This window comes from Pteronotus mesoamericanus, unplaced genomic scaffold (assembly GCF_021234165.1).
Source record: "Pteronotus mesoamericanus isolate MK-2021 breed Mesoamerican mustached bat unplaced genomic scaffold, CSHL_Meso_final contig_90, whole genome shotgun sequence".
NCBI lineage: Eukaryota > Metazoa > Chordata > Mammalia > Chiroptera > Mormoopidae > Pteronotus > Pteronotus mesoamericanus.
In genome coordinates, this window is record NW_026555277.1 from 38,315,297 (window position 1) to 38,337,672 (window position 22,376).

Here is a 22,376-nt window from a genome sequence, read left to right on the forward strand (position 1 = left end):
TTCTGCCTAGTTCACAAAATTGGAATGAAAAAGAGACATCTTTAAGAAGTTAAACTCAAAGTATCAAGATTATATTAAAAGGGAGAAATTAGAGTAAAACATATACCCTTCCAAAATATCCATATATGTTAGAAACATTGTTCAGTTCCTCACTATGTAAACAAAAAAGCCTTAAATATAACTGCATTAAATTAAAAAGTAGGTGAGCCAAAGAGACTGGAGGAATTGGAGAAATCAGGCAAATGACTTCTCATGAATACTCAGGATAGAATCTTCTCCATAATTGGGTTTCACTCTGTCCTATTTTACTCATTTTGAATTATTGTATTTTTGAATCTGTGCACAATTTTCACATCTGGATTCTTTGATGAGTGGCTTGCATTTAATCTAGCAGACAACAGCACACCAAGGAAGACCTTTGGGACATAAGGATTCACATACATCAAACTATCGTTCAGGTTGCCAGAGATTTTAAGGTAAAACAGAAAACATCTTTCTGAATATTTGGATTATGGAAAATGTATTAATTAATAAGTGAGACATTTGAGAGCAATTTTTTTTCCTCACTTTGTAGAGGCATGGGGAGATACCACTATCATTTTCACAAAGATAAAAGCATCATTCTCAATTGGACAGAATGATAACATTACAAAGAAAGCCCATCGTTCCTTCAGTGTGGAGGGGTAGACTGTTTCTCCATGCCAGAGAATACCTGGTAGAGTTTGGGCAGCAGCAAAGAGAAATGGGAAAGTTCTCCCAGTAGATAGTGGGACAGAAAGCAGCTGTTTTTCATCTTTCTGTGGTGATGCTCTGTAAAGAGACAGAGACAGAGAGAGCAAGAAGGGAGGGAGGGAGGAAAGAAAATAATTAAAAATAAATTTCTATTTTGGAGAATTAGCGTTGGAGAAAATCAATGGACAGATCAGAGATGTTTACTAATTCCCCTTCTTTAAAACTCTATTAATATACACTGATGTAGATAGACTTGAATACCACTTTTTTAATATCTGGATTTTAAAATACAACAAAACTTTTCTCCTAAGAGCACAGTGATGAAATTAAACATGGCCGGTCATTGATTTAGCTTGTAATTGCTATTCCTCTTTCCCGGTCAGAGTTTTAAATTAGTGACAGATTTCCTACAGTGAAGTTGGTTAACTTCTTCCTTATCATAATAGGAATTAAATCCTGTTGGAAATCCTCTTTGTTTCTTATGCCTGGCAAAGTGCTACTGAGATGTATCTTCCTGCTAATAAGCAGACATTGTTCTTTCTGGACTGCAGTTCACCTGCTCAAGCTAGAAAATCCACTTGCAACCCAGGCCCGCAGTCCACTTGTTTGTCTTCAGACTTCACTCCCCAAGACAATGACAGCCTCTCTCTTTGGGAAGCCAAGACTCACCCTATCTCTTTTGCCCCTGAAAATGCATGCTACCATACCAACGTTAGACTATCTCAAACGTATCTTCTTAAAAAACATTTTTGATCATAGGAATCTAAGATTTCTTGTGTTCATGATGAAATTTTGTCAGATATGTATTCTTATCTAGAACTACAGGAAAAAATCCAACCAACTATAAAATTAATAGGCATATGTAATGCTTCCATATGGGGGGAAAAAGTTGAATGCATGTTTCTCAATTTAACTCACATGGGAAAATGATGTGTCCCATTATTCTGTAAACTTACACATAAACATATTTTATGTACTCCATAGGAGTAGTAATACTCCAAAAAGAGTATATATCCACATTAGTTACACTTGTCATATTGTTCTGAACCCAAGTTGGGGTTTCACTGCCCGCCATCACCAATAGGCCAATTCTGGAGGCAGAGGTTGGTAAGAAAGGAAAGAGGTCTGTATTCAAATGCTGCGTAATCTGGGAGAATGGCAAACTCTTGACTCAAAGCCCATCCTCTCTGGGAAAACCAGAGAAAGCCCGGCCATGCTCAGCCAGACCTAAACCAAAGGCAACATGCAGAACTCCTTCTTTCATTTTAAGTACTATCATTTGGGAACCACAGGCAGCTGCTGAATGGTCATCCAGGCAGTTCAGCCTTTTTCCTAGCCATTGTCAGCTTCAGGTTTCCTCCTGGAGCCCACATGAAGGGCCAGTGCCACCATTAGCCACATGACTTCCAGGGCCAGAAGGTCCCACAACTGCACCAGCCAGTCTGGTGGCAATGTGGGGAAGAGCTCTTTCCCTTCCTTCCCATGGGCTTATATTCGTCTTCCTATGTGGGCTGGGCCAGGTGCTTTCTCAGCCCAAACTTCACACTCCGGGAGGGTCCATCCCCCAACCAATCCCTTCATTTCCCCAGGCTAAACTGACAGGTTTCTTCCATATAGCATCTCACCCTGCCGCCATTCTGATCTCTATGATGCATGTGCCTACCTTCCTCTGGACCCACCCCCAAGGTACTGGAAGACGGTAGGAGGGTCTTTTCCCCCCTCTCCAATTGCCTCACTAGCCTTGCCTGTGCTCAGTGCAATCCTTCCTCCTGTTGCAGTTTTGCCAGGGGCAGGGGATCTGCCGCCAGGCTATCATTATCAAAACTATGACAAACATCCTAACAATTTGGTTAGATAGTCATACAGCCAGTTCTGCAGTAATGGAGCAATAGATAAAGATGGAAATGATTTTACTTATAGAAATTATATGAGTTTGGGGTTGATAGGTAGATAATACAATTACTCCTGCCATGTAAGAATTCCTAGGCATGGCCATAACATGACAAGGTGATTTCAAATTTAATTTAATACCATAAACACTTTTGAAAATGAACAGTATTCTCAATGTTGGGGTTTTCTTTCTGAGAAAGACTGAGAAACTGATACAAGAGTCAGAACTGGTGGAAATTTTAAGAAATAAAAAGAATAAAGGTAAAAATTGTTCTAAAGAAACATGTAAACCTATTACTTGGGACTAATAGTTCTAAGTCATGAGTATCTGGGGCTTTTAATAGCAACAGTAGGAGTATGAAATAAGGTAGTAATTTTAACTTAAAATGCCAGCAGTATATAATGTGAATGCCAGCTCCCGCAGCAGTGGTCATGGAAGCCCTTCCTTTCAAAATCGTTGCACTGCTGCTGCAAAAAGTGTGAGCGTACCTTCTGGCATGTGGCTTTCACGGGCTCACCCCCCTCACTCCTGCACCCTTCTCCACACTTTTCCCACCCCTCCCTTCTTGACAAGTGGTCACCCTTTCTCAACGGGGTTGACTGAAACATAATCTTATTATCGATTGTATTCAAAAATTTCTTAAGTTTTACAACTTGATTTTGGTAATATCAAGCAAACATTCAGGACTGTTTTCAAATTTGAAAATACTTTATCAAGTTTGTTTCATATATGACCTATACATTTTCCCAAAGGAAGTCTAGTGGTGAGTGTTTCAAACCATGTCTCTACTGTATTATTCACTCACCTCCAGTGCTAGGCACTCTGGAATTTGTTCCCTTTGCAGCACGACCTTCGGCCCCATGCCTTCACCAGAGGTTGCTAGTGAGTGCAGGTCAAGGGTAGGAAGACTCCCCGAAGCCATTTCTATGCCAACACAACTAATAAAAATGCATCTACACACAGAAATAACTACAAGCCCAGAATTATATCTCACTAAATAGAAACAAAAAATATCACTCATAGAATTGTCCCTCAGCTAAATTCCATTTTTGTTCCAAGGCCTCTTGCATAAGCAGAATGTGATATAGGAAAAGTTAGAGTGGGAAAGGGCAATGATATTACCTGGTTTTGCTAAAAGTATTTTCCTTTTGCAGTCTTTCAAAAACATATAACCCTGTGAACACACAGTAAGTGTGCTTCCCAGGGCCCATGTCTTTGAAGCTTGTGCTTCGCCTCTTCCACTGTGAGCACTGCGCCTTTTAGTTTTCAGTTATGTTAGGGAGGAAAAATACTTTGCCCTCCACCCTTCTAGGTTTTTGGCTGAGAACCTTCTGTAATAAAAGACAGATTAATAAGAGAAAAACAAAGAGAATTTTAATACCATGCATACCTCTTATATGCATAGGAAACACCCAGAGAAACAGTAACTCCTGGTGACAGTCCAAGCCATCACCTTGAATGTCATCTCCAGCTAAAAACAAAAGATGTTCGGGGTACGGGGAAAGTCAGTTATGGGAGGTTATCAGGAAAAGCACAGTAAACAAGGATATGGTTTTATACAGATTTAAGTCTCTGTCTTCTTCACTGATAAGAGTTTCTAGAGATTTAATTATTCTCCCATTCCTGGTACAAACAGAAAGATACCAGAACAAATGGAGATTTCCCTTATAAATGCAAATTTTTCTTACAAATGGGTAATTTCTGTTCCACTTTCAGAGTTTCTCCTGTGTCTTGCTGTTCCTTAAAAAATAACCATCTCAAAATAATAGATATGCTAAAGAGGCATATTTTGGGGTGGTATATTTTGCTCCCCTTGAACCAGTATTAAAGCTTTACACTCATTACAGACTTTGACAGACATCCTCCAGACTTATACAGGCCAGTTCCTGATTCCTCAAACAGGACTGAAGCTTTGGCATGAGATCTATGAGGGCAGAGGCTCAGTCCTGCCCATAACTCTACTCCCACTGCCTGTAGATATTTGCTGTTATTAACCAGTACACCAGAAACTATAGACAAATGAATGAATTGTTTCTTCCTTCATTTTAATTCAAAAGTACAGGGCTTTGTGAAATTCATTTATGTATGTCCCTATATTAAATCCTTCTAAAATAATAGTTGCAACTAAACAATTTTTCACCTAACAAATATAGAATTGCTTGAAGATAAATTCTTATGAGGTCTTTCCATTCTCACAAGTATGGAGAACCTGCAAAGTAAAACTTACTTGTAGGCAAGGGTGAATGTTAGTATTAAAGATATCTGTCTAAAATAGATCAGTGAATTCTGCTGAGAAGAATAATACCAAAATTCAGGGTTGCCAAAAAGAAAGGGAAAGGTAACTAAAAGTCTATCTCTTCCCTTTCTCAGTCACCTTTATGTCTTTGAAGCTATGAAATTACATTTCTTGATGTCTCAAAAAAAAGTCAGAGATAAATTCTTATCTACTTTTAACATTGAAGAACATTAAGGCTGAGAAAAGTTAAGTGATTTGCTCAAGTTTTCAGTGAGTAAGTTATAAAACTGAAAATTTTACTGAGGTCTCTGGTTTCTAAACCCATGATCACGCTTCCTGCCATAAATGAAACCATATGGATGGCGTGCCAAGCAAATTCTTTTATGTCTTCAAGTCTATGTTAAATATATTCTTTCTCAGGCAACTAACAAAATGAGCTATAGCTGGATTTGCTCCATCTGACCATGCTTTTTATATTTTTATACGGACATCCTCTTTATTAGGAGGGCCCCAAATATTAATTTGGGGGAAGATATTTTCTATAGAAATATATCTGGTACTTTAAACCTAATGGACTTTTAAATTGCAGGCTAAGAAAAGAAATTTTATTTGGAGATATTAAGGGGAAAGCACAAAACAAAAGAGGGAATTCTAGCAGGGAAGAGTGAGGAGGGCTGAAAGCCTACGGAGGGAAGAGGTGAAGAGAAGGAAAGCACAGGGGACCGATGATCATTTGGTCACAGTCACAGATTTTTAAAGGAGGTTATCCTAAAAATAACAACAAATGTACCAAATTGACATAAAATTACAGTCTCAGAGAAGTTGTCTTTCCAACTACTCTGATTAACAGCTGGGAGGAGGAAAAAAGCATACATTTCCCAAACGTAAGCGGATCATGTGCATAAAATAAAGATCACACTGGCAGGAGTGATCAAAGAGGCAGGCGAAGCTGAGGAATACAGAGGATGGAGCTGAACTGCCGCTCGCTCTGCTCACACGTGCGGTGTCTGCTGACTTCACGCCCACAGGACGTTGGCACCTCAAAGTAAAGGGCCAGAGACATCGTTCTCTGTGGACCTGTGGGAGAAACTGAGCCCCAGGGTCTTCTCTTTTCACTATGTGGCCTTTGAATTGTCTTGATTTAGCATGTGCTTGGTTTAATTACAATTAAATTACAGACATGCAAATACACGCACATACACATAATTTTTAGGAACAAAGACAGGGAGCATTTTATTGATTGAAAATTGAGGTTACCAGCTAGCTACTACAACTCTCCAGGCAAAATTCAATGAATGCAAGAGCAGGGTATGTATCTCGTGCATAAACTCGAACCATCTTGTACTTCGTCCACGCTCATACAGCTCACTGAAGGATGAGGTCAGTAACCTTTCGGCAGCAGCCTGAAAGACCCCAAAGATCATTTAAGGATAAACTAAATCAATAAAAATTGGGTGGGCAAAATCCTCTCCTACCACCAGTATTCGTGTTATATGCATTTTATAGAACGCTGCAACACATTGTTTTAGGAAGTAGGCAGGGTATGGATTATAGGCTAACACATAGGCTTGCCTGGGAGTTAGAGGGCCCCATATGACATCTTTACTTTTCTTCACTATCGGATACTTGGTTTCTACTCCATATTTCTAAGTTCTTAAAATCAGGAATTGAAATAGTACATAGAACGCTGAACATTCACCATTGATGTATTATAAATAATATAAAAAGATACATGCAAACTTTCTTTATTTATTGCAACATGGAAGCTCCTCTTTTTACTGTTCACTGTCCACACTAGGCCTCCCAACTTCGGTAACTCCACGGATCTCCCATCTCCTCCTCCAACTTATGTTATTCCATGGATCTCCCACTCCTCATTTCCAAGCAGGAACAAATTTAGCTTTCTCCGACTACATAAACACAGTTTGGAGGGGAAACTTGGGATATTTGTTAGCCTTTGCTTCTTTCTTACCAGCTTGTTGCGATAGTAAACAGATGGATCACAGCTGCCTACCTGGCCAAGCAGCAAGCTATGTTTTCACGCCAGTCTTAATGACCTGCAAGGGAATCTATTTTCATTTGTTCCGAAGCTATTTAAATAAAGGCTCTATCTTCACTCTAGACAACCCTTTCACACAACAATAAAATATGTCATCTTTAGTCATTGGGAAATAATAGATACAAGCCTAGGGAACCATAGATGAAATTCATTGTTAGCAAGAGTCTGTATTAGGCCATATCTTGAGAATTATTGATTTCTTTTTCACAAAATAGTCCAATTTTATGTTTAGAAATATTGAAAGGAAGTCCCAGTCTTTTTTCTTTTGAATTAAGGTTAAATTTCCATCTCCTCATTTACCCTAGTCTTTCTAATTCAACACAAATTTACTGCAATCTAATACACTCATACATTATGTTCAGCATTAGAAATGCAGAGCTGAGGAAGGTAGACTCATTTAAAAAGATAGTTGGCAACTGATAGTTGAAGAGACAAAGGAGAATATAAACAGAAATTCCCCAGAAATAATTAGGGCCAGAATGCAATACAAGGTGCGATTATGATCAGAGGGAGGTGGCAAATTAATTATTCTTGGGAGAGAGAGCCGAGGAAGTTTCTTGGGAAAGGAATTAGTATTGTGATATGAGGGAGGTTTTCCCCCATGATGGTGGAAGCTCAAACAGGAAGGATGGAGGGAGCATTCCATTGGAGAGAATCTCCGTAGCAGAGATGTGGAGGTGGGAGAGTTGATAGAAAATTTATGTAATGATGACAATTTGGTGTCTTAAATTAAAAGGTCTCTGAGAAGAGATGTGGCAAGTAAAAAATTGATAAGGTGGACTGGGGGAAATTTCTGAAAAACCCTTACATACCAACCTAAAGATCGGGACAATCAGGACTCATACTAATTTTTAAGAAGAGTTAGTAGACATTTATTGATTTTGCTTATGCATCGCTGCCCTTTCCCATTCTGCCTTTATTCTTCTAATAATTGCGCTATAGTTAATCTTTAGAGATCCAATTCTTCCAAAAAAATTCTTTTTACAGTCAACATGGTTCAGCTGGAGAAGACATCTCTGGACTTTCGCTCCATGTGTGGGCACATGAAGTACCTGTCAGACAGAATATTTCACCCTCATGGCAACAGTGCTTGGTTGATGGATGAGTAACAGCGTCTCAAGTTTATTCACTAGAAATTTGCTAGAGGGATCAATGAACAAAGCCTAAACTTAAAGAGAGACTGAGTAATGGCTGAATTCAGATATACCTAAATCCATAATTAAACTTAAAAGTTTCAGTTTGAATTTAACATCCTTAGAACCAAACAAAAATTAAAAAGTCCTGATAAAAAATCACATATTTTTACATATATGTTTTATATATACCTATACATATATATACACACATACATATATATATCTATCTCACCATTCCTTGAACAGCAGGTGGATAGAGTGACATAACAGAAATTGGAAAAAAGGACATCAGATAACACGTTGGTTTGAGGAAAATTATGATGAAGGCCTATATTAGACAGCGTCCCTGGGATTGAAGAATGGAGGTCTTGCCAGTTTTTGTTTGTTTGTTTTTGGATTCTCAGCTCCCAGCTCAGGTCCTAAGGACATAAATAATACTCAAAATTTACTGAATAGATGACCAGCATATGAATTCAAAATGGATACCTTATAAGAGGTGTAAGTAATGATGAAGAAAAAGAAGGGGTTGAGTTTGATGCTTATATTTATAGCAAGGATACCTGGGTAAATAATAGTGCCATTATTATAGGGGATGACAAGAAGAAACTAATAGGGGCAGGGCGGGGTAGCAGCAAGTGAAGAGCATAGCTTTGCATATTTTGCAATATTATATTGTGCCTTTTGATTTATGTTACTATTCTCTGTTGCCATGTACTTAGAGATTTTAAAAAAGCACACTCCACAACAACTTATTAAATTCTTACCTATCCTTTTAGATATATCCCCAAAGCAACTTTACTCATGGAATTTGACCCAATGTTCCAGTTTGAGATGATATTAACATAAAGGTTGTGAAATTTTGTAATTATTTACCACATTTCTCAAATGTTGATTTGTTGCATATGGAAGAGCTTTATCTCCTTAAGTGCAGAAGGTATGCTTTATTCCTCCAGACGTCTCCCAGAGCGCCTAGAAAAATTCATGGCAATTGAAGAGTCTCACCAAATGTTTTAAAAATTACATTTAGAGACTTTTGAAGTGCTGAAGATACTACTAAGCTTTGTTTTCAGAAAGGAGTTAATTAAACCCATGTATCTCACTTTTATTTTTAAGTGTGAGTTTTAGCTTTAAGTTATTTTTTAGAAAGTCCCTTCTAATATAAAATATTTCCTTTTTAAGATTTCCTTTTTTATTGCTTATGTCATCCAATTAGGTTATGATACGTATGAAACTGATATCTTTGGTTATTTCATTCATTGAAGTATTTCAAGTCTAGGACAGACTAGTACCTAGTAAATACTCAGTAATAGTTGTGGAATGCCTGAATCCAATGGGTGTCATTTGTTTATTTTTATTGGCAGTCTGCACTCACTAAGGCTCCAGCCTTGCCTGCCCGCAGCAGGCACCATCTCTGATAGAGTCGGTGAGAAGAGCTGCGCAGATACGGTGGTTAGGGTTTTAGGAGATGCTCTGCCGCTAACCTGTAAGCTCTGTGAGACTTGGAATTTATCCCTGTTTTGTGCTCTGCTATATGCTCAGGTCTTAGAACTAGTTCTGAAATATAATAGACACTTGCCAAGTTATTATTTAATAATGAATGAATGAATAATTGAGTACAAACCTGCACTAGAAATGGTAAAAAGATTCAATTTCTCAGGGGTTAGACGTTGTAAATGTGAGACTAACATCAGAGTGAAATAGACTCTAGAAAAGTCACCTATCTATTTTCAGTCAAATAATAGTCAAAGTCAGGATAGCAAAAATGAAAGTTTATGATTCAGTTGAAAGAGTGAACATCAAGAAGATCTAGCCATAAGTTTATATTCCTTTTTTCTCATTATCTGAAAGCATATTTAATCAACTCTAGCAATCATCAGTAAAGGAGGAAAGAAAAGGGAATATAAAATTTATAAAATACCTATTTCTGAGCACAGATGGTGAACAAAAAAGATTCCCTGAGCAAACACCACAAGAAAGAGAATGAAATAGATGTTCATTGTATGCTGGCTCTTTGATACACTCTAGTGTTCACCAAGGAAGGCTGTGGGTAAGACTGACTGCTCTTTGATTTCTTCTCTCAACAGTAATGAATAAACACAGAGAAGTCGTAGGTATATTGAAACGAAAGTTCTGGAAAGGGAAAGGAATATACTATGCAGTACAAACTCTGATACACATGCATGTGCAGATGCACGTACATGCACTGTAACAAACTTTAAATTTAATGCCCACATTTTAAATAAGAAAGGGCTTTTAAGTTTCTGTTCATGCTTATTCATGAGGAGGTTGCACATTTATGAGCAGGTTGCAATCAGTGAAGAAGAGTAACAGGCAGGGGTTGCAAATTTCTGTTGCTGAAACTAATGAGATGCTGGGAAATAATTGGGGCTTCCAGCTTTTCACTCTGCACACTGGTGGGCCACTGGCTGATGGTGCTCCATATCAGACTCTGCCAAACACCACATTTGTTTTCAGGTTGTACAACTGGTAAGAGCCTGGACATGAGCCAGGCAGCCAGCCTCTTTTCAAGCTGTTGTTGGGTCCATTATCTTTACATTGTAAATGGCACTTTAAATGTCAAGCAAATCGCTTACAAGAAAATTTCTAACATTCCAGCAGTAGACAGAATGGTTTCCCAAATATATACATGCCCGAACCTGTGGATATGTAATATTATATGGCAAAAGGAACTTAATTAAGGTGTAATTAAAGTAAAGGGTCTTACTATACAGAAACAATTCTGGATTAGCCTGGTGAGGCTTCCATGAGCCTTATATACCAAACATTTTCCCAAACGAGGTTGAAATTGATTTTTCTTTGCTATTTTTCTCAATGCTGCCTCTTGAAAACATATATAATATCAAGGGTCTCTTGTATCTCTTTAGAAAAACAAGTCCAATCAAGAGCGTTGCTAATTCTCTTAGAGAAAGAGTAATAGAGAATGGCATTTAAATTCTGTTATGTTGGTATTTTTTCTTTATTTGCCTTTTAATAAATAACGTCAAAAGCAGCTTATCAGAAGAGAATGAAAATTGTGATAGCATACGCCGTTTTTTATGTTAGCAAATGAAACATTGGTAGACTTTAAAAGGACTCAGTGCCTTTTGTATACTGGTTCCTTGTTCTTTAGCAGCAAGAGAGGGAGGAAAATTGCTTAAGGGATCACACTTGGGACGGTTTTAGAAACAGAAGTTTTGGATCTGAATACAAACTCTATTCCTCATAACCTCTATGGTTTGGTTCAGTGGTTTAAGTTTTCTGAATCTATTTTGTCTCTAAAATTGGTGTAATAATAACATGACTCAAAGCTTACAACTGAAGTTAAAGAGTGTACCTACATCCCTTAAGGGTTTAACACTCAACTGACATTCAATGAACATGAACATTCTTCTCTTTTTTATGTACTTAGTTTTTTACTTTATTGTGTAGATTATATATATAGATATATGTATATGCAAAAGTACACACATGCATATGTGTAGATAACTTTCGGTATGTATTATAATTTAGAACTTTTTGTATGGTTAATAGCTTTCTAAAACATTTTCAGATTCCTTCAATTTCAAACAGTAAAGAAGATAACAGGTGATGAGTTCAAAGCAAGTATATTAAGCTGGAAAATCAAATAGTCATTTTATAAGTATAAAATAATGTGTTTGCAATTACATAGTTCAACATAGTATATGAGAGTATAGTTGGAGAGGGTTATAAAGTAGACAAAGGGCACATAGTGTTTTCTGAAGGATGAACAAGATCCAGATACACAGCAGGTGGGGCGGGGGGGAAAGTCTTTCTAGGGGCCAAAAATATGCCCTATTTACAGTAAAAACATTTGCAATTAAACATGCCAATTGCACCTTGCCAGGTGTTGCCCAAGACAAAAGCAAAATTCCATCCTTATTGCTCATCTAATATATTCAAATTCCATTATAGGAAATGCCTTGATACTTCTCAGTAGCCACTTTAATTACTTTGATTCATTCTGGTCACTTGTGAGCAGTTCCCTGGGTACTTGATAGGACAGTATAAAGTCAGAGAGCTCTTGTTCTTCATGAATAATCCTTTTATTCCCTGGACAGTCATTTTATAAAAGAAGACTCATAACACTATGGTACTTAATTCCATTCAAGTTGTCCACTACAATTTTCGGGGTGTAAGGTGTGCTTAAGTGTGAATGTAGGGCTCTTATGTCTCCAACAGAATTATTCATAGGGAACTATTTGATGCATAACTTAAATCCCATGATGCCAATGAAGACAAGTCTCAAATTCAGATCTGCTGTTTAGAGCTAATGAGGAAATCTGTCAAACAAGGAAGTTTTCATGCTGAGAACTTGCTGTGTTAGAGTGTTAAAGACACCAGAGTAAAAAATTATATTGTGAAAGAGCATTCTCACCTATTAATTTACACAACTTATGCCTTGGTTTCCTTGTATATACAACACAGATATACAGATACCAGTGTCCAAAAATGCATGTAGTATTGCCTCAACTTTACAAATGATAAGATAGATTCTGAGAGGTTAAGAAATGTGCCTAAGTCATATAGAACTAAACATCAAATCCAAATCTATACAACTTTCTACCTTCCCAGAGTTGTGAAACATGGTAATTTTTTAATTCAATCTTTATTGTATTTTTCCATTATAATTTAGCCCTCTTATACCTCACTCCTACCAGGAATCACCACCCTGTTGTCCATGTCTATGAGTCCATTTTCCTTTTTGCTCAGTTCCTCCACTGCCTAACAGCCACCCCCCTACCGGCTGTCATCTGTTCTCCATCTATGAGTCTGTTCCCATTTTTCTCATTAGTTCAGTTTGGTCATTAGATTCCACATGTGAGTGAAATCATACGGTATTTGTCTTTCTCTGACTGGCTTATTTCACTTAGCATAATGTTCTCCAGGTCTATTCATCCTGTTGCAAAACGTAAAACTGTCTTCTCATTTATGGTCAAGTAGTATTCCATTCTGTAAAGGTCCCATAGTTGTTTTATCCACTTATCTACTGATGGACACTTGGGCTGCTTCCATATCTTGGTTATTGTAAATAATGCCACAGTGAATAAAGTGGTGCCTACGTTCTTTTGAATTAGCATTCTGAGTTCCTTCAGATATATTCTGAGAAGTGGGATCCCTGGGTGAAAAAGCAGATCCATTTTTAATTTTTTGAAGTATTTCCATACTGCTTTCCACAGTGACTGCACCAATCTGCATTTCCACCAACAGTGCAAAAGGGTTCCTCTTTCTACACCATCATTTGTTTGTTGATTTATTGATGATAGCCATTCTGACAGGTGTGAAATGGTATCTTATTGTGGTTTTAATTTGCATTTCTGTGATGATTAATGATGTTGAGCATCTTTTCATGAGTCTATTGGCTACCTGTATATCTCTTTGGAAGTGTCTATTCAGGTCCTTTGCACATTTTTTAATTGGGTTTTTTGCTTTTTTTGGTGTTGAGTTTTGTAAGTTCTTTATAAATTTGGATATTAACCCCTTATCAGATGTATTGGCAAATATATTCTACCATTCTGTGGGTTGTAATTTTATTTTGTTGATGATTTCCTTTGCTGTGTAAAAACTTTTCAGTTTGATGTAGTCCCATTTGTTTATTTTTTTCCTTTTGTTTTCCTTACTTGGGGGAGAGATGGCCGAAAAAATATTGCTACACCCAATGTCCAAGATTTTTTCTGCCTATGTTTTCCTATGTGATTTCAGGTCTAACATTTAAGTCCTTGAGCCATTTTAAATTTATTCTTGTGTGTGGTATAAGAGGTGGTCGACTTTCATTTTTCTGCACATTTGTGTCTAATTTTCCCAACACTATTTATTGAATAAACTATCTTTAGCCCATTGTATATGCTTGCTTCCTTTGTCAGATATTAATTGACTATAAAGTTATGAGTTATTTCTGGGCTCTCTATTTTGTTCAATTGATCTGTGTCTCTGTTTTTATGCCAGTAACATACTGTTTTGATTAATATGGCCTTATAAAATAGTTTGATATTAGGCAGTATAATTCCACCAACTTTTTTCTTCTTTCTCAGGATCACTGTTGTAATGCGGGCCTTTTGTAGTTCCATAGAAATTTTTGAAATGTTTGTTTTAGGTCTGTGAAATATGTCATTGGAATCTTGATAGGAATTTCATTGAATCTATAGTTTGCTTTGTATAGTATGGACATTTTAATGATGTTAATTCTTCCTATCCATGAACACAGTAGGTTCTTCCACTTATTTTTAATCTTCTATTTCTTTTTTCAGAGTCTTATAATTTGCCAAGTACAGGTTTTACATCCTTGGTTAGGTTTATTCCTACGTATTTTATTCTTTTTGAAGTAATTGTGCATGGGATTGTTTTCTTAATTTCCCTTTCTGTTAGTTCATTATTGGCATATAAAAATGCAACTGATTTCTAGATATTTTGTATCCTGAAACTTTGCTGAATTAATTAATCAGTGCTAGAAGTTCCTTGCTGGAATATTTGGCGTTCTCTGTATACAGTATCATGTCATCTGTAAATAATGAAAATTTTACTTCTTCCTTTCCAATTTGGATGTCTTTTATTTCTTCTTGTCTGATTGCTGTGGCTAGGACTTCCAGTACTATGTTGAATAAGAGAGGTGAAAGCAGACATCCCAGTTTTGCTCCCAGTCTTAATGCTTGTGGTTTTTTATCCATTGAATATGGTGCTGGCAATGGATTTGTCATTATATGGACTTTATTATGTTTAGGTATGTTCCTTCTAATCTTACTTTGTTGATATTTTTTATCATAAATGGATGCTGGATTTTATATAATTCTTTTTCTACATCTATTGACAGAATCATGTGGGGTTTATCTTTCATTTCCTTTATGTGTGAATCACATTTTTTGATTTGTAAATGTTGTACCAACCTTGAATTCCTTAAATAAATCTCACTTGAACATGATGTATGATCTTTTGAAACATTGCTATATTGGTTTGCTAACATTTTGTTTAGGATTTTAGCATCTATGTACATCAGGGATATTGAACTACATACAATGTTCTTTCTTTGTAATGTCTTCATCTGGCTTTAGAATTAGGATAATGAGTTTGGAAGCCTTCCTTCCTCCTAAGTGTTTTAGAATAATATGAGAAGGAGAGATATTAGGTCTTCTCAGAATGTTGGGTAAAATTCCCCTGTGAAGCCATCTGGACCAGGACTTTTGTTTGTTGGGTTTTTTTGTTGTTGGTGGTGAGGTTTTTTTCCTTTGTTTTTTTTTTTTTTCTGCTTTAATTTCAATAGGTGTAATCTGTCTATTTAGAGTCTCTGATTTTTCCTGATTAAGTTTTGAAGATTTATGTTTCTAGAAATTTTTCCACTTCATCCAGGTCATACAGTTTGTTGGCATATAGTTGTTCATAATATTTTCTTACACTCCTTTGTATTTCTTTGGTATCAGTTGTTATTTATCCTCTTTCATTTCTGATTTTATTTATTTGTTTCTCTCTCTTTTTTTCTTGATTTGTCTGGTGAAAGGTTTGTCAATTTTGTTTATCTTTTCAGAGAGCCAACTCTTGGATTCATTGATCTTTTGTACCACTTTTTTAGATTCTATTTTGTTCATTTCTGCTCTGATCTTTATTATTTCCTTCCTTCTACTCACTTTTAGCTTCATTTGTTTAATTTTTTCAAGTTCCTTTAACTGTAAGGTTAGATTGTTTATTGGAGCTTTTTCTAGTTTTTTGAGATAGGCCTGTGATGCTATGAATTTCCCTCTTAGTATTTCTTTCCAAGTGTCCCAAAGATTTTGGATTGTTGTGTCCTCATTTTCATTTGTTTCAAGGTATCTTTTGATTTCTTCCTTGATCTCATTGTTGACCTATTCATTGTTTAATAACATGCTATTTACCTTCCATGTTTTTCATGTTTCTCAGTGTTCTTGTGATTGGCTTCTAGTTTCAATGTATTGTGGTCAGAGAAGATGCTTGATATGATTTCAATCTTCCTAAATTTACTGAGACATTTCTGTGTCCAAACGTGGTTTATACTAGAAAACATTCCATGTGCACTTGAAAATTATGTATATTCTGTTGCTTTGGGGTGAAATGTTCTGGAGATATCAATGTAATCTATTTCATTGGTGTGTGGTTTAAGACTGTTGTCTCCTTGTTGATTCTGTCTGGAAGATCTATCCAATGAAATCAATGGGGCATTAAAATCTCTGACTATGACTGTATTTCTATCTCTCCCATTATGTCCATAAAGATTTGCTTCACATATACAGATGTTCCTATGTTTGGTGTATAACTTTTTCCCAGGGTTATATCCCCCTGTTGGATTGTTCCCTTTATTATTATGTAGTGTCCTTCTTTGTCCCTTACTATGGCCTTGGTTGTAAAGTCTATTTCATTGGATGTAAGTGCTGCTACCCCAGCGTTTTTTCCCTTTCCATTTGCATGAAATATTTTTTCCATCTCTTTATTTTAGTCCATATGTATCTTTCAAACTGAGATGTGTATCTTGGAGGCAGCATATATATGGGTCTTGTTTTCTTGTCCATTTGGCTAACCTATGTCTTTTGTTGGAGCTTTTAAGCCATTTACATTTAAGATGATTATTGATAGATAAGTATTTAGAGTCACTTTATTGTCAGGCTACTTATCTCTATTTTTTCCTTCTTTTTATTTTTCTTCTTCTTAAAGCAAGCCCTTTAACATTTGTCACAGTTCTGGTTTGATGTTAATAAACTATGTTAGATTTCAGAAGCTCCTTATTTCTCCCTTGATTTTAAATGATAGCCTGGCTGGGCAAAGTAGCTTTTGATGTACATCTTTGCTTTTCATCACCTTGAATATTTCACACCTCTCCCTTCGGCATGAAATGTTTCTTTTGATAAATCAGGTGGCAGTCTAATTGGTGCTCCCTCGCATGCAACTACCTGATTTTCTCTAGCAGCCTTTAGCATTATCTTCTTGTCTTTAACCTTTGCCATTTTAACTATGATGTGTCTCAGGGTAGGCCTCTTTGGGTCCAAATTGTTTGGGACTCCCTGAGCTTCTGGGACTTGTATATCTTTTTCCTTCACCAGATTAGGAAAGTTTTGGGTCATTATTTCTTCAAATAGTTTCTTGATCCCTTGCTCACTCTCTTCTCCTTCCAGTATTCCCATGATGTAGATGTTATTCTGCTTCTTGTTGTCCAAAATGTTTCTTAAGATCTCCTTTTTTAATTTGTTATTCTTTTTGTTGCTATGTGTGGTGCTTTTTTCTACCTTGTACTCCAAAACACGGATTTGATCCTCTGTTTCATCTAACCTACTGTTTATTCTTTCCAGCATATTATTTATTTCAGATATTGCATTGTTTATTTCTGACTAGTCCTTTTTTATGGTTTCTATGTTTGTTTGTTTTTTTATGCTGTTGAGTTCCCTTATAATCATTACTCTAAACTTTCTATCTGATAAATTGCTTGCCTCCATTTCACCTAGAAAATTCTCTTGTTCTTTCATTTGGGGTCTGTTTCTTTGTCTTCCCATTTTGGTTTTTTCTTTGTATTAATTTCTATGTATTACATAGATCTGCAAAGACTCTGGTATAGGACTCTGTCAGATGTTGCTTATGACTGGCCCTGGTCAACCTGTTTGGAGCTATTAGTGATCCACAGCCTGTGGCTCCCTCTCCTGGGCCTGTTTGTGTGCAGAAAGAACCAGGCTGTGCACCAAGGCCAATCAGGTCCACCTTAGTTGTTAAACTAATCAGCAATATAGCCTTAAGCTGTACTCAGAAGCTCAGCTTAACCTCCACAGGGTGGGGCAGAGTAATTACTGTGGGCAGGGCTATTGCTTCTCCTCAGGCTAATACCATTTAGAAGAGTGTTCTGCCTGAGAAAGATGGCTTCTGCAGTATGGGGAATGACTCAGCACAGGGATCCTGGTGGCTTTTCCTTCAGTTCTCTCCTCAGAGCCACCAATCCCAGATTCTCCTTAAGCACCTCTAGTCCACTCTACCCTCCCTCTTCCAGAGTGCAGGGTAAGTGACTGCAAATGAAATTTTATTTCTTGATCCTTTAAGAGGCTCTCTGCCTCTCCAGTCATCTCTCCCTGGCAGACAGAAAGCCTGCTGCTTTTCACAGCTGGATGTTACCTGGGTTATTTCTGGCTCTGATGTTGTAAGCTGGGGAGCCCACCTGGGGGTTTAGATCCCATACTTCTCAGGGGGAACCCCCTAACCCCTGAAATATCACACTGGAATTTCAGCTGCCACCCCTACGGGCACAGCCAGCCTTCCCAGGCGTTCCTCGGCACTCCTTACCAGTCTCATTGTGATGAAGCAGTGTCTTCTGTCTGTCCGTGGTTATAAGGTTTCTTTCCAGCCTGTGTTCGATTGGTTATTCAGGATGATTTTTCTATAATTTAGTTGTAATTCCAGATTGGTCCTGGGAGGAGGTTGGTGTAACTTCCAATTATTTCTCCTCTATCTTGGATCAGGTGAGCGCTTTGCTATTATTTTGTTACTACCCTCCAAAAATTACAAAATATAATATATAATGTAAAAATATATATACATTTATAATACACATATTGAAAGATTTTTTTCTTTAAAACAGAACAATTTTGAAATTCCCAATAACATCAGATGGAGGGAAGATGAACACAATTATGACTCATTCATTTAGTCAAATATTATTAAATTTCTATTCATACCAAAGCAGGGATTAGAAGAAGTAGAAGCTACTCAAATATTGAACAGTAACTGCTATGGAATAATTATATTTCCCTAAATCTCATATGTTGAAATTCTAAACCCACTGTGACTGTTTTGGAGCTAGGACCCTTAATAGATATTAAATGAGATCATAAGAATAGGGTCCTAACCTGATAAGATTGGTGTCTTTATAACAAGAGAAAGAAGTCTCCATCTTACCATATGAGGATACACCATGAAGCCAAGTTTGTATTCAAGGCAGGAAGAGAGCTCTGACCAGAAACTACAACCCTGCATGAAATAATGTTGGACTTTCAAGTCTCCAGGGCCGTGAGAAAAAATAAATTCCTGTTGTTTAAGTCCTCTAGTCTATGGTATTTTACTATGGAAGCCTGAAAGGACTAATACAGTAACTAATCGTCAAGAAATTTGAATGTGATAATAATTCTTCAAAATCTTAACAAGATGATATATGCACATCTGTAATTTGAAATAATCAAATCAACTTTTTTACAAATTCAAAATGTCAATGAAAAATAGAAAATTTAGTGATAACTATAATATAGCTTTAACATTTTACTTGTATTTCTTAAAATCCATTTTTGCAGAGATGTACTTATAAATAGCTTACAGACTGTTGATTTACAAAAGAAAGAATACACAAATAGAAAAATTACTCAGTTGATTTTATCACAAAATATAACAATTCAAAGAGGCAATAGAAGAAGTTCGGGCTTATTTGTTATAGGGATCAGCGTTATATTTTAAATTCATCAGCCTTAGCTGATTACTGAATCTTCTTAGTAGCATTATATCTTTAATTAAATTACTTCTTTATGTCAACAGATGTGCAAATGTTGCCGGTGGAAATGAGGTCCTTTCACAGAGTTGCAAGAAAGGAATTTCTGGGGACCCACACATGGGCAGATCAGATGTAATGGTAAGATTTATTGGGGTTGATGTAAATGACTGCTCCCAGGTTCTGGCAGTCTCATCTCCATCCTTCCCACTGTGGAAAAAAGTCCATCTTTGTCTTTATCATGCCCAGAAGAAAGGCCCATGTCCAGAAATTCTGTGCCGTTCCAAAGCTCAGTCCAGTTCAGCCTCTGTCGCTGTCTGGCTAGCACAGTCTCATTTCACGGCTGAGCTCTGGCTGGCACTGCATTGCCATATCCAGGCTCATGCTTGGAGCATGGGCTTAGGGTCCTTGCAGTAGCCAGGCCCCAGCTGCCTGCTAAACTAGCATGGTTGCTACAGAGAAAGAACAAGTGAATGAATGCTACCGAGAGAGAGAGAGAGAGAGAGAGAAATTGTTTTCTTTAGGCTCTGATTATATTATCTTGGGCTTGGGAAGGATCAAGTGCTCTTTCAAACTGACCAATCAGCTTCCCAATCCTTTGTAGGCTGGTGTTGGGCTTCCTCTTAACCAATCCATTTCTTGGACCTTCTAGAGTTTGTGGCCCTTATCCAATCCAATCCTTTTCCCCAGGCTATGCTGAGTCCCTTACAGTTGTCCTCTTTGTTCCTACTGCATATGTGCTTACCTCTCCTTGTGCCATCTTGGCTTTTACTGGGTATGTGCCCAGCAGAGAAAGTTCCTCTTTATTGTTTTATCCCTTCCCCTTCATAGTCCAAGCAAGTGGACTGGTTGTACTGTGGGGAGACTGGAAAACCAGTCCTTCCTCCCTACCTGGGAGGGAACAGGGGAGGGGTGTTAATCTCTTTTGTGGGGCAATGCTGAGATCCCCTAGGTTGTCTGAAGCTGTAACTGAGACTTATTCAGGCTTATTGTTTGATTTAGCTCCCTAGTAGATTAGGCTTTTTAATGTCTGATTCCTTTTGCTCCCTTCCTTTATTACTATCTACCTACAATAATGCAAACATGTTTAGGCAGTTCCCAAATTTTACACATTATATATGACTACTAGGCTGCTTGTGTATGAAAAAGAAGTCATATACAAATCCCTGAAAGTATTTGATATGTTAACTCTCTGGAAACAGATTGTCCCTGAAAACATGTAAGTCTGTCACTTGATTTTTAATTAGTTACTTTCAAACATGTTTTAATTATACATCCTTTAGGTAAGGTTATATTGTCATTAGAAAAACTGTGAATATAATTATTTATCTAATTCATTATGAACCATTTTTTTTGTGATATGACTTATAATCTTGAACCTTTTATGTCAATAAAAATAGAATAAATTTCACTATGGTATCATTAAGGTAGGTATAAGCAGTGTGTCACATACTCTTTCCTGCCTTCCAGGGGAAATTTCTCGCTAAGCACTCTGATCTCTAAACTGTAAATGAATGCAACTGCCTGAAATTTACAATTCCCAGGGATATTTGCTTTTCAAAATGAAGCAAAAGGTTTAGTCACTGAGTCTTAGGAAGACAAACATACACCTCTCTAGGGATGTCTCAGGATATCTGGAGTAGGAAGCAGGAAGCCTTTTTCTCTCTTACTCAATAATCTGCCACTGCAACATGATCCAACTCAAACAGTGCTTTAAACGAAAGCTGTGATGTGGACTGGCTGCTTCAGACTACAAGGCTTAGGCAGAGGAGGTGGAGGGGCTGGAAGTATACAGTGGGTACAGGCTGCCTAAATAATAAGGTAAGATAGCAAAAACATGATGGCAGGGTCTAGGGAGATCTTCTCAAATGATTCCATTCTATAGGAGATCTTGGTTAAAAAAAATCATCTGGGTCTATGTACATGTTTTCCATACCAGTTACTAACCTTGTTTATTTTACCTTCCTAGTCTCAACTAAAGTTGTGCTTCTTTAATTCAATTTACATATGTATCATATTGTGAATGTGGTATCTTCCTCTGTGGACCTGATTCTTAAAAGCTTGTTGCAGTCGAGTTTTCACAATCCAACCCTTCTCTTGGAATCTGATATTCTGAGATATGAAGGTCCCATGCTGTTAACAATCTTAGGGAACCAGCTCCCCCTGGCCAGCAGCACATGCTCACTCTTTGCCTTTACATGAGTGCTATTTAACCTGCTTGTAAAGTGGGTTATGGCCTCTACTCTCTCCTTTATTTGGTCATTTTGTCCAGCTTAACAAGACTGACTCATGGGTCTTCATCCAAATATGAACAAGGATGCATTTCGCTAGCCTCAATTTACCATTTTGGTATACTTTCAAACAATCATCTGCTCTTTAACCATAACAGAAGGGGCATTTGAGAATTTGTCACACACTAATTTGAGAAAAGGAACTGGTTATTTATTTTTGAAGCGCACAAAGAAAAATCAATAACAAGATACACAGTTAAATAAAGTCACTAAAAGAAAAAAAATCCCATCTTTATTCTATGAAATTTCTGTGATTGTAAATTACATGGTGGTTTATACTGCCCTTGCAAACAAGACTAACATTTTTAAACTGATGATATAATTATATAATGTGTACAGCATATCAGTTAGGATGTTTTCAGTTGTAAGTAACTCGAAAATAGAAACAAATACAAATTGTCTTAAACAATAAAAGAGAATTAGCTAACTCATGTACCTGGCAATTACAGTGGTAGGGTGCATGCACTTCATTTTCACTTTAATCCAGTTATGTCACTAAAGGCCCAGCTTTATTCTTTCTTTCTTTCTGTTTTATCTTTCTTAGTGGCATATATTCAA